Source organism: Capra hircus, chromosome 22 (genome assembly GCF_001704415.2).
Source record: "Capra hircus breed San Clemente chromosome 22, ASM170441v1, whole genome shotgun sequence".
NCBI lineage: Eukaryota > Metazoa > Chordata > Mammalia > Artiodactyla > Bovidae > Capra > Capra hircus.
In genome coordinates, this window is record NC_030829.1 from 727764 (window position 1) to 745895 (window position 18132).

The following is an 18132-nucleotide window of genomic DNA, read 5'->3' on the forward strand; positions in this document are numbered from 1 at the left end:
GGGTTCCCAAATTCTGTATGTTGAAGTTCTAACCATAGGACCTCAGACTGTGACTGTATTTGGAGACAGGGCGTTTAAGAGGTGATTAAGCTACCATAAAGTTGTCAGGGTGGGCCTGATTCAATTGACTGAACTGATTCCCTTGTCAGAAGAGATTAGGACACAGACGCAGAGGGAAGGTGATTCAATGACTCAGGGAGAAGAAGGTGGCCAAGGTGGGGATTAGCGCCTCAGGAGGACCTGCTCTGCTGACACCTTGATCTTGAAACTGCAGCCACTAGACCTGTGAGAAAATGAGTTCTGCAGTGCCATCACCCAACCTGAGGTATTTTCTGCAGCCCGTCTGTGGTGTGGCAGCCCCAGCAAACTCAGACGACATCTCTGAGGGGCTATTTTTCTTTTGGCCAGAGGGTCAGTCTCAATTTGGCCTAAGCTTAGTCTATTTGAGGAATGATAATACTTGTTCTTTTACCTGAGAGATCTAAGAAACCGGAGGCCTACTGCACTGAATGAGCCAGGGCGACACACCTCTCCCCGTAACTCACGCGCTCTGAGTCTGGAATTCGACACGGACTCTTTCAAAGACAGTTGATCCAGCAGCAGTGTTCGGTGAACAGTGCCAGGGCTGAGTTAGGGTTTCTGAGCACAGATAGTTTGTCTACAACAAGGAAACCATGCACCCAATCGGAGATAGTGGTAGAAAGGTAAGATGCTTGGGGGCACCATGCTGTAAACATGGCCTACCCACCAGGGCGCACGTTGTACAGGGTATATTATCTCAGAGAGTCCAATGACAATGATCTGATTTCCATGTGCTTTTTATAATCACCTTGGGCTGGAGATTTTACACAATGTCACAGACAGGGCTCCTGCCCCCTGCTGTGGGGGAAGGGAGTGGGGACCACTGTGGAGATGATCATGTGGTGTTAGAGCTGACTGGGGAGTAAGAACATGGACAAAAAGGGATTGTGTTACAGGGCCATAGATGTATTTGTGTGGTCACGTTAATGTGTGTCTCCTCCACGGCTCACAGCACCCTGAGGGCAGTGGCTGTGTTTGCCCTATTGATCACTGCATTGAGGCCTAGAAACTGAAGGTGTTTCATGAGTGGACATGTGCTGAAGTTCCATCTGGAAAGGATTTGGGAGAATGAGATGAAGCTGCCATCATTTGTACACCACTTTCTAATCTTTAAAGGACTTTTAGTTTTATTTTCTCATTTGATCCAAATATCTGCTGATATTTGCTTGAGCCTCGTGCTGCGGGTCCCGCACGGGAGCACAGGGGCTCGCACGTCTGCAGTCAGTGGTGGAACTGGGGCTGGGAAGCAGCTGCTGACTCGTCCCATCTTGTTTGGCTTCTCGCTTTCCCTGATAGAGAAACTATAGCACACAAAGGTAAAATAATCTTCACAGGGTTATAGAGCTACATTATATGAAAAACAAAATCCCAGTGAAAATCTATCAGGTAAAAATAAGCAGTATTTCCCCCAATTATTTTCCTCCATTTGTTTATTCTGGTCCAAGGTAGATTCCCTACCATTGCGTAAGTTCGCTTTCCCTACCAAAATGTTCCTTTCAAACTAAATTTGAGTTTAAAGATGTTCCTTTATAATAAACTTGAGTTCGGGATCTTCATTTATGTGACTACTGAGAGGCCATCAATCTTAGCTGCCCTTCACATTCTCTTAGGGAACTGTTCTTTCTGTCATAAAGATGATTTAACACAGTACTTCATGTCTTTCCAGTACATTCAAAATAAGAAGGAATAAGCCCAGGGCTTCCCTGGTGGCTCAGTGGTAAAGAATTCGCCTGCCAATCTCTGGTCGGGGAAGATCCCACGTGCTACAGAGCAACCAGCCCACGCGCCACAACTATTGAGCCTGCGCTCAGGAATCCACTACTGAGCCCACGCACCGCAGCTGCGGAAGCCGGCGCGCCTCAGAGCCTGCGCTCTGCAAGAAGGGAAACCACCGCAGTGAGAAGCTGGTGCACCATAGCCACAGAGTGCCACAGCCAGAGAACAGCCTGCCAGCAATGAAAACCCAGCACAACCAGAAATAAATGAAGAAAGAGAGAAAGAAGAAATCATTCCAGCCTGGCACTGGCTTATTTAATACTTAAATATGTAATACTTTGGAACAGAAACCCAGGCTGAGAGTGTGTGGTAGCAGCCTGTCTCTGACCTGTGTTCCACAGGGCTGGGAACTAGGAGCTGAGAAGGTTGGCCGGGCCCTCCTGGTGCCTAAGAAGGCAGTGGGCCCTCGAGATCCAGCTACTCCCTGGGTTGTAGTACCTCCCCCCAAATCTTAACCTCATTTTGCTGACAAAATCAGCATCTGCATCTTTTCCCTTGACTGTTAGTACTGGGGATCACTTAGCACCTCTGTGGTGGAGCCCGACAGACAAGGCATGTAATTGTCCTTGCAAGGCATCATCCAGTCATTTGCAGATGGAATACTAAACATAAAAGAAAAATAATTACCTTGTTTGGCAGCATCTTCTGTCTAAATCACCCATTAAGTCACCTCTTTAAAAGGGATTCTCACCTTCATAGAGTGCTGGATATTGCTGCTTTGAAGAGTGAAACTTTATGGGAAATTGTTAAGTAGGACTATTTACTCTGATTGTTCAGACAAACAATAACTGCAGGCTTTAAAATAGAATTTATTATTTGCCCTTGATGAGTTTACTCATACTTAAATATTAGAGCTGTCTCTGCTTTCTGTCCTGTCTGCAATATTTTAAAACGGAATACATTCTAAGGGAAATTTCAGTTGAGACTGTGAGCCAATCTTACCCTGTATATCTGTGGCAAACTGTCTGTTGCTCAAAATACTTGCTGCTCCTCCCACCAAGGACTGTAGACCCCACCACATGGAACAGATGTGAGCATGGGACTGACTGCGGCCAGCGAAGGGTGAGAAAAAGTGGCAGAAGTCATTCCAAGCAGAAGGGCTAGGACCAGCATGTTCTCTTGTCTGGACGGAGCATTTCCTTGGGTTTGAGAGAAAAGCAGCATGGAACAGGTGGGCACCACCACGGACAAGCAACAAAAGAGAAAGAAGGTGGGCCCAAAACCGACGTGGACAAGCAACAAAAGCGAGAAAGAAGGTTGGTTGCCAAAAGATTTCGACGCTGTTACTCATGCGTGACTCTGCTTGTCCCAACTAAAGTAGTGTCCAGGGTCTCTCCCAGGACTTTCTTACAATAATCTTTCAGTTGTACATACCTATGCATCCTACGTGTTCCATGTCAGCCCTGAGTTCAGTTAGTCTATCCTGTGATTCTAATTCACACTTGTCGGACCACTAGTCCTAATCTGAGGTTCAGAATAGCAGTGTGAGCAGTGGTCTGAGTCCTCAGGCAGTGCTGCTGTGAGTGTGCCTCCTAGACACCAGAGCTGGAAGGAATCCTTCCATCACAGCACATGCATGAAGCCCTTGGGTGCCTGCTTACAGACAACCACTTTGCATATTTGCATTGGGTAATGTAGTCCTAAACCAACCCTAGTTAGTAGGATTACTCTGATTACTAAATTACTGACAATGATATGAACTAAAACAATCTACAAGTCATTTCTTCTGAAGAGACCAGAAACATAGGAGCAAGTCAGATTGAAAGGTTTTTAAAAATAGATTTTGATACAGGTTTACAAATCCTTATCTGAAAACCCAAAATCCAAAACAGTTCTAAAAACTGAACATTTTTAGTGACAAATTTCATAGCAAAATTTGACAGGCATTGTGACTATCCCTGGAGGAAATACAGTGTTTTCCCACGCAATCATTTTTTCCCTTGGAGCATCCCAAGGGAGTCTTATTTTGGGAAATGATGCCCTGAGATAATCTTGCTATTAGTACTGAAGATCTCCTCATTTGTTTTTTGCATAAGTTTGGATTTTATTCGGTTTATTTCGAGTCATTCTTTACTGCCTGACTATGTCAGGTTGGTATTTGATGGCTTCACAGTGTAATGATCACATCTATGTTCTTCAGGGCTGATGAGGCAGTTTTGTATTCATTCCTCATTTGGTCCTCAGTAAGCCCCTATTTTTTAGTAATTCAGGAGTGGAGACACAGGACCCAGCTGGAATGTGGCAGAAGCAGAGCTGAAGCCTGGCGCTGGCCTTTGGGATCGCCCTGCCCCCAGTAGAGACTAACCCCAGTGCCGTCTCCAGGACAGCCTGTCAGTGGCTCTCACAGGCAGGAAGAGTCCCATGTTTTAGATGATGCACAACCTTCGCACCTACAGGGGAAACAAGTCAAGAGCAGCAGTGGAATAGCCGTGGCCCAGGAAGAGCAGTGGGATTCAGACCGTGGGAAGGACGGAGGGCCTGTGAGCAACGCATGGATGGTTCAGCAGCCCGCCCTCCTCTGCCCCAGGTTTCTCTCTGCCCCCTCAGAAAGCTGAAAAGTCAAGGTGAGTTAGGAGATATTTTATTGACCTGAAGTTATTGTGGCTCAGGAAGTTTTATGGCTTCTACAGCAGGTGGTGAAAAGGTCTGGTTCCCAAACCTTGGATTGGTTCCCTTGACATCCAGCAATGCAGGACTGCGGAAGCACTAGTTCAAGCTCTTCATTCCAGCACAGACCCTCGAGACCCAGGAGCGGCATCACTGACAGGATGCCAGTAAGTCAGTCGGCAGAAGAGTTGGGGCTGGAATTCAACTTCTTCACTGCGGCACCTGGAGACGGGAGGCCTGGATCCCGTGTGCTGTATGTTCTGTGCTCTACCAGCAGAGGGCGCCCTGAGACCGGGAATGTTTTCAGTAACGTTGGTTTCTACTCCAGGCATTACTGGAAGTGTGTCAAGATTTAACACAATATAATATAGGGATACGGCATTCATGGATTGTGAGTACTGAGTATTTGAATATGTGGTTTTTACAAAAAGATATGAAACATCGTGATGTACTCAAAAGTGGGAGTAGATAGAGCTGGGACAAAGGGGAGCTCTTCTGAAAACCAGATTTAGGGAAGCATCAGTGTTGGCTGAGCCCCTGGGAGGCCACTGAATGTTCTGTCCTTGTCATCCAGGCACAGAAAAACGCTGCCCTTTGTGCTGAGATAAAATGGGCAGAACACACGGGACTCACTCCCTCTCTAGAGCAATGTGTCACGTTAAAACAAGGCGCTGCTTCCAAGCTCGTGTCCCAGGGAAGAGGCAGACAGCTGGGATGAAGCTCTTCCTTGCACCTTCTAGCTGCTCAACTTGGTGACAGTTAGATCACTTTGCAGGGCCTTCATGGGAATGAGATGAGACTTCGTGAAGCTGCCCAGGGCGATGCCCAGCGCAAGGAGGACCGAACCAAGAGGACCTGTGCTCAGGTGAGGGCCTTTGGCTACTAGCTGGGGCTGGAGATGGCCAGTGTCCTGCAGTGTCTGGCAGATTACTGGAGTCAGTATGAGAGCAGAGGCTTGGTGCCTGGACCGTGGGTGACCTGCTGGGCACAGTCTTGTGCTTGAACAGGAAGTCCCTGATCAGTTTAGCATGGGGCAACAGGGCAGTGCCCTGTTAGAGACCTGGTTTCAGGGCCCGGCCGTGCCCCCTGGACCTCTGGGTGGGGTGGGTCTGCAAAGCATCAAGAGCACTTCCTGTTTGCACTGGGCCTCGGCCCACAGGCTCACCTGCAGGGGGTGCTGTCAACTCAGACCGAGGTTGCTAAACCCGAGGGGGTGCTAGGAGTGTCCAGGTAGGTCTTCACTAAAACCACCTTCCCCTACCTCCCTCTGCCCATCCTGCTTCTTCCCTTCCTCTGCATCTCGCAGGTTGGAAAGGTTGTGAGTGAGATTACAAGTCCAATAGGGACTGACGTGGAAGTGGCAGGGGAATCCCCCAGGCCTGGCAGGCGGGTGTGTACAGGAGGATGGGCCAGTGGTGATGCTGCAAGTTCGGTGAAATGTGGATCTTGCTGCTCTTTTAGGGGAAGCTGGGGTGGGAGGGTGATATTAGATTTGCTTTATACATGCAGCTGATGTTCATTTGGATTTTGGGAGAGGGAAGAGGGCTCGAGGTAACTGTTTGGGTGTTTTCTACATGGCAATTATAAGTGAAGCCACAAGTGTGGATAGAATCTCTGGGGAGTAAAAACTTTCAGAGAAGCTGAGAGGCGTGTGGGTTGGAAACAGAGGTAAGTCCCCTTTAGGGTCCAAGAAGGGACACGGCAGCCTGAGGAGGAGACAAAGAGGGCTGTGAGATGTGGGCAGGGCCCGCGGGGGAGCAGAGAGGGCCCCAAGCTGTTGGGAGGCGGGGCATCCAGCCCTCTGATTTGACTGGCCATTGTTATTGGCAGGCGCAGGAAGGTTTGCATCTGAAACCACTTTACTGCATAGGCTAAACAGGAGGCAAAAGGGAGCCCATTTTCTGCTGAAATTACCAAAAAAAAAAAAAAAAGTTGTCACATGATGATTCTGTGAACAGGTGAAATGCATATAACATTGAAAACAAGATGGTGAAGGTAAGGAATGACACCAACACTTGCTGAATGCTGTTTTATTTCATCCTCACAACTACCTTCCGAGGAAGGCCTTATTACACCCATTTCACAGAAGAGGAGACTGAGGCTCAACAGAGCTATTTTGCCAAGATCATAAAGCTAGTAAATGGTCACAAATGGCAGAACCAGCTACTGGCCAGCTTGAGTGCTTCTAGATTCCAAGTTCCATCCTCTCTGTCGAATTACCCTCACGTGTCACTTGCCTACTGGTCTGGACTGTCAGCTTTCCTCTGAGCCAGTTCCTCTGTGTCCCTGACTAGCTGCCCTCTTAGTAATATTATACAGTAGACACTTTCAGTCCATATCTTCATGATGTCCCTCTGAAAAAAATTTTTACCGTTTTGAAATTTTCCTCTCCTTTGATGTTTGGGAAGCTGCCTGACCGTTTCTTCTGTTTCTCTGTCTTTCCACTGTTCACCCCCTTGGGGGCTGGCTTCTCCAGGACTGTGTTGTTGGGCATCTTCTCCATTAACTGTACCAGGATCACAAAGTAAAATGACTCTAGGGGCCAGGGAGAGAGTGAAACTGTGACCAGGCAATTGATGGGATGTGGCCCGCTGCATTTGGACATGGAACATTGATATGGAGATGTGGGGTCCAGGTGAGAGGGAGTGGGGATGGTGGGCATCAGAGTTTGTGAGAAATGAACCAAGCAGTGTCTACCAGGGGGCAGGCATGGAGAGACTGTGGAATGCAGGCTCAAGGAAAATTAGTTTGAGGAAACTGATAGGATGTTTCCAATCCTATCCTAAAGGAACTAAAAAACACATGGCCCAGTTGGGCCAGTTAGACATCAGAGACTGGAAGGTCACTTTTTTTCACTGTGCCCTTAGACAAAATATCTGGGCTTTATTTATAATTAGTGAGCAAATAAGCAACCAGGCTCCATCACACCAGTTTCCAGGCCAACATTGGAACTGGCAGAGGATGTGGGCAGAGGTTTAAAGACTGTCACTGTGGAGATGGGTAATGAGGTCCAGAATGCTGACGGGGTCCCAAAGGGCACTGGAAAAGGGGGGGTGACTTCCACTAAAACAGGGAATTCTACTCATCTTTTCATTTGAAAAGATCTTAGTTTCAATAAATCTTCAGTGTCTTTTCTGGGTACTCCACCAGTATCAGGGAGTTGATATGCGATGACAGGAAACCAAATCTCTGAAACCACTGTTGAGCCTCAAAAAAAATCTGGGTGAATAGAATTGAAATGTAACAGTTTTGCACTGTTACATTTCTAAGGTCATACTGTTGGTTTAGGGGTCTTTTGAACATATCCTTCAGGAAGCCTGAATGGTCAGCCCAGGTTCAGGGGAAGGTTTTCTGTGGCAGGTCCTGGGCCTTTTGAGAAATGGCCCAGGGGATTTGAGGATCCCCAGTCAGAGTTTACAGGCATTTGTAAGGTCCACAGACACAGGCAGGCCAATAAAAGCTGCTTTACTTTGGGGTGTGAGGGAGAATCTCTAGGAATGCATGGAATTTCATGGATCTCATCCAAAAATTCCACCTTTTGAGAAGAAGACTTAGGGAGATTTCCCTGGTGGCCCAGTGGTTAAGAGTCCACCTTGCAATACAGGGTATACAGGTTTGATTCCTAACTGCAGAACTAAGATCCCACATGCCATGAGGTAACTAGGCCTGTGTGCGGCAACTGCTGAGCCCTCGAGCCACAGCTAGAGGGTCTGTGTGCCACGACAGAAGACCCTGAGTGACACAACAAAGATTCCACACGTCACAGCTAGGATCCAACAGAGCCAAATAGATAAACAGACACCCTGCGCTATCAGCCCAACCCCAGGGGGCCTTAAGCTCCTTCACCGAAAGCACAGCGGACCGCAATACAAAGCTACCTTTCAAATGCCTGGGTCACATGAAGTGTCGAAGCCTGATCAGGAACGCTCCCCCGTAACCAACTGCTGTGGGGAAATGCAGACCATGCTGGGGGGAGTCTGGAAATGCATTTCCTTATCTGTGTCCCCTTCTGCTCCTTCCTGCCGACTTCTCAGAGCGGCCTTGCTTCTTCAGAGTCATCGTCATCACTATCACTCAGGTAAGCAGCTGGAAGACGTCCGTCCACCTCCCAGGTCACTGTGGTCCCTCCTGCACATGCCCCGACTCTTCCTTGCTTTCCTAAGGCAGAGACCGTCCCAGGGATTACATTCTACCCCACCACCTCCTGTTAAGAGAGGGGAATGTGCCCTGAATTTTGAGGCCAGTGCAGCCCAGGGCTCTGCAGTCACGAGAGGGACTTGGTGTCTGTTCTAAGGTCAGTTCCTCAGATAGACCGCAGAATTCCTCTCATGTTTCCAAGGCCGCAGACATGCTTGTCTCAGGTTTGTGGTGAGGTTTTCATGTCCTTGCCTGCCTCTTCTCTTTCTGCACCTCTGGGGCCAACATCATTAGCTAATCAATGTGTTCTTATCCTCAGTTCCTGCACCCAGGAACTGAGCTGCTTCTAGTTGACGAGCTAGCACCCGAGCAGAACCTTAGATTCCCTAAGACTCACCTTTCACTGCACTCCATGCCATCGCGCTGCTCTTAATTCCTGATCTGCAGCTTTGTCTTCCTAACTCCATCTTTCCCGTGTTATTTCTACCTAGAACACTCTCCCCACTACCCAGCAGTTCCTGCCCTTGGGTTGCGGGATGCCTAATGCAGAAAACAAACACTCTTTCCTTCCTTCTAATAGAAAACTCGTGAGGATCCAAGACAAAGATGAACAACAGCTCTGTAGGGTGATAACAGAAGACCCTACCCCAGTTTTCCAGGAAACTTTGACTCACATCACTGTTAGTAAGGGGAGTAGGAAGTTAGTTCTCGGTCGTACGTTTCCCTCTCCTCCACCCCCAGCATCAGTACAGGAGGGAGGGCTAAGAGGCATGTGGACTCACGTTGTCCACTGCCTGCAGCTCCAGGAAGGTGGCCACACACACTGGGATGCTAGGCAGCAGCCGCTCGGGTGCTCTGGACCCCATGACCGGCCAGAAGGAATCTCCCAGCACTCACGTGGACAGTGTGGGCTGCAGAAATGCTCCATGTCCTGTTTTCATCACTGCTGTTGCTGTCACTCAGTCCTGTCCAACTCTGTGACCCCATGGACTGCAGCACAGCAGGCTTCCCTGTCCTTCACCATCTCCTGCAGTTTGCTCAAACTCATGTCCATTGAGCTGATGATGCCAGCCAACCATCTCATTCTCTGCCATCCTCTTCTTCTGCCTTCAATCTTTTCCAGCATCGGGGTCTTTTCAATGAGTTGGCTCTTCACATCAGGTTGCCAAAGTATTGGAGCTTCAGCTTCAGCATCAGTCCTTCCAATGAGTATTCAGGTTTGATTTCCTTTAGGATTGACTGGTTTGATCTCCTTGCTGTTTAAGGGACTCTCTAGAGTCTTCTCCAACAGTTTCATCAATGGGACCAGGCCTAGACAAAGTTCTCCATTCAGTGATCTCTCCCAGCACGTGTCCATTACTCCCTCAGAAAACATACAGACTCTGGTGTTTCCAGCAGCTAGGCTTTGCTGCACGCCTCCTGAAAAGCAGGATGCACTTCTTCCCCGCATCAGGTCAGATCTGCACCACGTCAGCACTCATGGAGGTATAGAGAGTTAACCTGGCAAACCCCTTCTTACAAAATCCTCTACAATTTTTTTCTTTCCCTTGGAACTCTTTCCTGGAGTCAGCAGCCTCATCACTGCACCTGTAAGTCCGCTTGTCTGGGCCCCTCTGGCTGAGCTGGCTTCAGCCCTGTCTTCCCAGACTTCAAGTCACTTCTTTTCTTATGTAGAGTGATTTCTATAATTTGTGTATTCACTTTCATCCCTTTTCTGATCTAACAAGGATTCTCCTTGGAATTTGCTCCTTCAGCAGATGCTGTGGTACTATCCAATGTCTGTTCTCTCATTTTTCTGCAGTAAATGAACTCAGGGTGTTTAGCTGGGCATGTGGCCACGAGAACAGACCTCACCCCCCGGAGAGCACGGCTCTGTGAGTACAGGGCACCAAAGGGATATAGGTGTTCTGAGAAGTGTCCTCCAGAACGGAGCACACCCTTTCCTGCCTTTGTCTCCTTTTTGCCTGGAATGTGGATGTTATGGCTGGAATTAGAACAGCAATTTTTGGATCAAGAGTTAAAGGCTGTGTGCTGGAGATGGCAGGTACAACCAAAGAGAAAAAACAGGGGCTCTGGTGGATGATCAAAACTTTTATTTAAATTAAAAATTTTAAAGTTTTCTTTTTTTAAACAAAGTCTCATAACATGTACACACAGAAGAGACCCAAGAAAATTAGCTCTTAAAGTTTTTTGTTGCAATTTTTCTACATGCATTATGTTTATACTTGAGAAAACCCTCAAATTCCATGATTTGAGACCTTTTAAAAATTTTAGTTTCTCTATTAAGATTTCCATTAATTTCTTGTATCAAAGAAAATAAACAAATAGTTGGTAACTTGATTCTTAAAATATTCTAGTTTTGACACAAAGGGATATTGAGTTTCTGGCAACAGAGGTCAGATTTGGATCCCTGATTTATCTCTCTAGATAGTCAGATCTTTATTTGAGCCTTACGTTTAACTGGCCCTGCCCTCCTGTAAAACAGTTGAGCTCCAAGACTTCCCTTGACAGCAACACAGGATAAGGAGCAAAGGAGACAGAGATCAGGGCATGGGGTGCAGAGCTGCTCCTAGAGGGATAAGAAAGGCGATTCTTTTTTATGTTCCTGTTTTGCCAAACAAAAGCTGATGAAGCGTTTTTGTCTAGGGAGAAGGTAGTTGCTGGGCCTTCTACTCATTCCTGATCAAACTTAGACAAAACAACGAGGCATGCCTGGGCCCAGCCCTTGGGATGTGGTTCAGAGGCCAGGTCAAGGGCTGCTGCCTGTGAGGGTGGGAGCTGGGGTGGAGAGACAGACTCTCCTTGGCTGGCCTCCAAGTTCCGAGGCCTAAACCATTTGGAGTCATGGGGGGATCGTGGCCACTGTCCTTGGCAGTGCCGGCAGCCTCCTGTTTTCACAATCTGCGAGTTTCTTTCACTTAGTGCAATGTGAAATGATCCCTTTGCCTGATCCTCCTTCTTTAACCTTAAAGTTGGGTCATGTGTGGGCTGAAAGGGGGTGAATCTGTAATCACACTTGATGGTAAAAGCAGAGTAAAAGGCTCTTACTAATCCAACGTTTCAGAAATTCAGATGTAAAGTTTCAGCAAACCTTAAATATAATTAAGGCCCTAATTATATTTTCAGAATTGCAAGGCTTCATAAAATGTACCTACAATACAATGATGGGTTCAGGTTTGGCGGGACCTGAAGTCTGTACAACCTAGGGGACTCTCTTTAAGAAAAACATTAAAAAATTGCTATTCCATAATTAGGTACAACATAAGTAGTTATTTAGAATGGTACAAGAAGTTACAACTAAATAAAATATTAGCTTTAAATATTCTAAAGTCCAGAAAAAATTCATTTCATTGACTGATTTCTATTAAACTTTTCTACTACATTTTCCTCATACTGTTTGATTGCTTCCTCATATGACAAAAGTCTTACACTATTTTTACAGAGCGATTAGAAACATTCAGTCCTTTCTCTGTGGTTGATCAAAATTTGTTATTTCCTATTGATAATATAGGAAACTAAGTGTTCCTACTGGGATATGACCCCAGGCCCTGCAGGGGTGACGCCTGATGGAGAGAGAGAGGACATAATGAGTGGGGTTGCTCCTGGCTTGCAAGAACCCAGCTCTGCCTGGAAATGGAGGTGCCACAGCTCAGTGTGCGCACCATTCAGCTTCCCTGAGCCGCACTGTAAACGCGCATTCAGGCTGCTCCACCGCCACAAGGGGATTCCCTGGTAGCTCAGACAAACCGCTGCATACAAGCAAGATGAAGACGAGTGTTTGCCTGCAATGCCTAGACCCGGGTTTGATCCCTGAGTTGGGAAGATCCCCTGGAGAAGGGAATGGCTACCCACTCCAGTATTCTTGCCTGAAAAATCCCATGGACAGAAGGAGCCTTGTGGGCCACAGTCCATGGGGCTGCAAAGAGTCAGACATGACAGAATGGCTAACACTTTCACCACCACTCAGGAAGGTGGGGACTGTGACAGAGGGCAGGCAAAAGAGAGATGTTGCCCTAAACAATTGCTGTTAAAGTATCTAATTTTTGAAGAATTTTGTAAAAACGCACAATCATGTCAATATAAGGCAAAGGCCCTTCCTTCCCAGGCCCTCGAAAGACATTCATTAGCAGGACAGGAAGTCCACTGTTACTCCTGTGTCTATCCTGGGAAGCTGCCGTAAGGCTGTGCTATGGCAAAAACAAGGAGCAAATAACAAATAACCTCCATGGGGTCCAGGAGACAGTGGGTCCACGGTGGGAGATCTCTGAAGAGAGTTCCTGGAAGATAACAGTTCTCGGCCCTAGAAGGATCACGTCTTCACAGACATGGGAGAAGAGGGCTTCTGGGACACACACAAGTTTCTCCAAAGTGCAGGCCATGGATGGTGTGAAGGTGCCCTGCGGATGCTGTGACAGAGCCTGGGCACAGGTGCAGTCTGTGCTTACGGGTTTCAACAGCTCTCACCTCTGACACAATAGACATTTTGCAGTAGACCTAAAAAACACTAAGACGGAAAGAAACCAAGATGCCCAGGTGATGCTTGCCATCTCTGACAGCTAGGGAGCCCAAATTACAAATCAGAGCAGATATATTTTCCATTTGACTTTGATTAATATATGAGTGTTGGTGATTATATTTTGAAAAGAGAGAAATGCAACATGCCTATAATTAGTGATAGAAGAAATAGAGATGTAAAGATATAATTTAAATTCATAAAGTAACAAGAGATAAATTGAAAAATTATTAGACACATATTTCATATACATATATATTTGTATATAGTAGATGAATGTGTTATGGAGAAATATATTGAGTATATAGGAAAACAAAACCATCATGCAGCATAACAGAGAGCTAATGGATAATACATAGAGCTGATAAATACAGAAATAGCTCTGTGAGTTTGTTATTGGAGGCAATATCAGAGGCAACTGCAGAGCCAAGTCAGAAATGATTGAATCAGGTTGCTCTAGAGAGCAGGGCTGATGGGGGGAATGTAGGTGGGGACAAATGGTTTTCTTTCTCAGTGTCTCTCACTAGTTGGATTTTAGAAAACATGTACATGTTATTCTGATTAAAAATGCATTTAAACCATTTAGAAAAGAGCTTAGCTGAGGACGCTCACTTGAGCAGGGACCCAGAGCTCATGTATGTTATTGCACAGCGCTGCCAGTCCTCAGCAGCTAGCTGTGTTCTGCTGCCTCTTCATAGGCGTGTGTGTGTCTTAGCCAGCTAGGGCTGCTGTCACAAAACACTACATTCTTGAGGCTGAAACAATAGACATTTGTTTCTCACAGTTCTGGAGACTGGAAGTCCAAGATCAAGGTGCCAGCAGATTCGGTTCCTGGCAAGCCCTCTTCGTGGCAGCAGATGGCTGCCTTCTGGCTGTGCTCATGAGTCGGGCTGGGGAAGCCAGCTCCCTGCTGACTCTTCCTATAACGGCACTAATCCACCATGGGGGCCCCACCCTCAGGATCCCATCTAAGCCAGCCACCTCCCAAAGGCCTCACCCCAAACAATGAATCTCTGGACCCCTCATTCAGGGCCTGGGCATCCACGGATGAGTTTGGGAATGCAGCTCAGTCCAAGTCACATGCAAGCGGGAGGGTTGATGTGGCGCTGTGGCAGGGTGTTAGGTCTCGATTTACAGAGTGTTAGGGTTTGGCCGAGGCCACATGGCAAGTTCATGGCAGAGCCTGTGTTCCTGTCTCCACTGTTTCTGTCTGTGGAGACATGCTCACACTGTGCAGGGTCTGTGGGGTCAGATAAGTCTGAGCAAGGCTAAATAGGCTATCTCCCTCTCCCAGAATTCTGCAGAGTTCCAAATCGTTAGCAGATCAATGTTTCTGAGGAATCAGCAAGAAAGAAAATACCTTTTCCCAAAGCATACTTTTCCCCAAGGCAACAATTCTTAAACTTTTAAACTTCGGGACTCCTTTTATTTTTATTTATTTTTATCTTTTGGCTTCACTGGCTCTTCACTGAGGCACATGGGCTTTCTCTGTTTTCAGTGACTGGGGGCTTCTCTTGTTGCTGGGCATGGGCTCTAGAGTGAGTGGACTCAGCGGTTGCAATGCGTGGGCTTAGTTGCCCAATGGCATGTGGATCTTAGTTTCCCAGCCAGGGATCAAACCCACGTCCCCTGCATTGGAAGGAAGATTCTCAACCACTGGACCACTAGGAATGGCCTCCCTTTTCATTCTTACTAAGGGCTCCAAAGAGCTTTTGTTAATATAGTTTAGATCTATCAATATTTATTGAAGAAGAAATTAAAGGTAGGAAACCTTTAAACTACTTATTAATTCATTTAAAATAACAATAATAAACCAATTGCATGTTAACATAAATGAAAAATTTTAGGAAAAATAATATTTTCAAAAGAAAGTTTAGTGAGAAATGTGGCTCTGTTTTGTATTTTTACACACCTCTTTCATTTGTTATAGTATGCTACTATGGCAGAAATGTTTGCAGAAAATCCACAAAAAGGATGGGTATTTATTAAAAAATATCTGCTTTGAAAAATTACATGTCTCCTTTTTTCAATATTACACCAAAACTCAACAACAGTAATTTCTTAAAAGGTTAGTTACAATGTGGAATTTGAAACATCAATTAAATTTTTATAGTCCGTTACATTAAAATCCATTTTTCTATCTTGCAGTTCGAATAGATGTTTCACCATTTTATTATTTTGTCACATTTTGTGACTTTGGTCATTTAGAAAATACTGGATTCTTGAGTTTTGAAGTTTTTCAAATATTGACACATTTCATGTTACAATACCAAAATATCACATCTGTTTCTATCACACTGATCTCATTACAGAAGTAATTAGATATTGGGAAACAGACAAGCTCATGGTGGCAGATTCAAGTTTTCCAATATTCTAGTTTTTGTTAAAAAGCTTGAAATTTCTCATTGGGAATTCTTGCTCTCAGTTATTTCCTTTGAAGCTTCAGGCTTGGTTTCTCAGTTTTTGAGAAAATGTCTCCCTAATACCCAAAGTGTGAATTTGTCTATAAGTTCTTTCAAGTAAGACTGGTGTCTGTGAGAAGGCTGGTCAGCTCCACCCCCAAGCCCCATCCAGCACCAGGCTCCTCGGTGCCATGACCATCACCCTTCAGCACAAGGTGCCCGCGCCTCACCCAACCTGCTCATCCCACCTCACGCAATAGTATAGGGCGTGTATTATTGGCCCAGATTTAGTGAAATTGATACCTCCCCCCCCACAATTTATCAAGATTATTTTTAAGAGAAACTGACGTCACTTGTCGTTGGTGTCACATTTCCTGTTCGTGACTGTGCCTGACGGGGAGAGTGGGCAGCTGGCGGTTCGCAGCTGCTGTGCTGACGTGTGCACAGGTGCCAGCAGGCTTAGGTGCACTGCATTTGTGCTCTCAGTGTGAGTGTTAACACCACGAGGTTTCCATCTTTATTCTGTGTGAGTGAGTTGGCATTCCACTTTAATAGTGTTCACTTCTTATTTATATGTCTCTTATTAGTATGGACTCATCAACTCCTGTTTGATCCAATGAGCTCTAATCTGTTACAATCATTGCTTATTTTGTTGTTCAAATTGTTACAGCTTTGCAAATCTGCTTCTTTATGCTGCACGTTCTCATCACAGATGGTCTCACTGTCCTTGCCCACCACTACTGGCCCTGAAATTGCAAGGCCGTGTGGACCTGGGGCTATGGTGAGTTCTTGCATTTTAGCCTTGAAGGGTAACATAGTGATGTGTTTTTCTCTCTCTTTTATAGCATTTTTTCATGTACCTTTGCTTGGAAGGGAATTAGTTTGTAACACAGTCTTTTCGTTTCAGGAGATTTATCAATATTTATTTTGGCCACCTGATGCGAAGAGCTGACTCACTTGAAAAGACCCTGATGTTGGGAAAGATTGAAGGCAGAAGGAGAAGGGGACGACAGAGAATGAGATGGTTGGATGGCATCACCGACTCAATGGACATGGGTTTGGGTAGACTCCGGGAGTTGGTGACGGACAGGGAGGCCTGGCATGCTGTGGTTCATGGGGTCTCAAAGAGTCGGACACAACTGAGTGGCTGAACTGAACTGATCAATATTTATACTGGTTTGGAATTTCAGGCTGAACACTACTGAAAATCTTATTCCCACAGATTACCAATTCAACAAAAGATCTGGATACTTACCTAGAAGAATTTCCTTTGCAGAGGTCACATTTCTAAATTCTCCTTTGTATTGGTTTTCGACCAGGTGTTTATAATATATTAACAGCTATGTTTGACAAACCAAATGAACCAGTCTCTGTCTTCATGGAGTATAAATTGTGAAAGAGATGTTGACAGATATACATAAAGAGGGCAACCTTTGGCTAATGTATTTTGTTATTTCTGTATGTTTTTTTCTTTATTATCTATTTTTCATTGACACCTGAACACGGATGAGGGTGAAAATATAATGACAAACTAGAAGAAGGAAAGTTCCTTGCACGCACTAGTGCATTCAAGGTCACATGCACCAGGCCTGCCTTGTGTGTGCCGGTGGCTCCCCACTTAGAGTTTGGAGACTCCCTCCCCTGCTTTTATGAGTTTTCCATCACAGAGATGAGCCCCCGCAGCAAGGAGAAAGCTGGGCGAGCTCTGGCACCCGTGCGAGGCCTGTGGAGCTGGCTGGCATCAGGCTGTTTCTGTCCAGAGGGACAAGAGAGGTGCCAGGCTGAGTCTGGAGTGGCGGCCGCTTTCAAGGCAGAGGAACCCGGCTGAGCACAGGGGGCATGCAGGGGCTCGGAAGCAGGTGGCCCACGGCTGACACCGTCTGTCCCTCTGCTCCAGGGCAGCTGTGAGGATGCCCCTGGGCCATCAATGGGAGCTTCAGAAAGAGGAGCGACCTGCTGGCCAGGACAGCAGAGGCTGGGGGAGGCTGCACCGCCCGCACGGGATGCTCCCAGCTCACCTGCGCTGTCTCCTCGTTATTAAACCAGATTGACACCTGAGCTCAAGTGGATAATGAGCGGGCTGCCATCGCAGGACCACCGCGAGGCCTTGGCAGCATTCCAGCCCCCATAGTGGTCTCTCTTTGCTGCATCCCCCAGGGCAGGTGCTTCTCGAGGGAGAGAAGGGCTGAGCAGGGCGGGTAGGGGGCCATGGGGAAAGACTGACCTGGGGAGCCCAGGCGGGCAGATAAATGGCAGGAGCTTCTCCCCTCCAAGTGAGAAGCTGCTCTTTACCCCAAGCCTGCCCTTCAGCATCGGTTCCCGCCGGCCCTTAGTGGTTCACCAGGCTTCAGGCTGTGGCTGGAGGCCTTGGCCGGAGTCCAGGGAGGCAGAGCAGTGCCAGCAGGCCTCTCCAGCCCCCTCTGCTCTGCGGACGGAGCCACCTGGCTCTCCTGTCACCTCATCCGGACGCTTTTGCCTTCAGAAAAGAGCTAATGACACTCGGTCTTGTTCCAGAATCCCACTGGAGGCCTGGGCTTTGGTCTGGCACCCCCTGCAAGCCAGAGCTGAGCCAGCCCACCTCCCTGGCCGCTGCTGCTTGCTCTGCCTGCTCGTGTG

At 46.9% G+C, this 18132-nt stretch overlaps 1 long non-coding RNA gene across 1 annotated transcript; it reads left to right on the forward strand.

Moving 5' to 3' along the window:
* On the forward strand, positions 15959 to 16462 carry LOC108638614. The gene is made up of 3 exons (XR_001919972.1): positions 15959 to 16042; positions 16187 to 16297; positions 16424 to 16462. It is a non-coding gene; the product is annotated as an uncharacterized LOC108638614 (long non-coding RNA).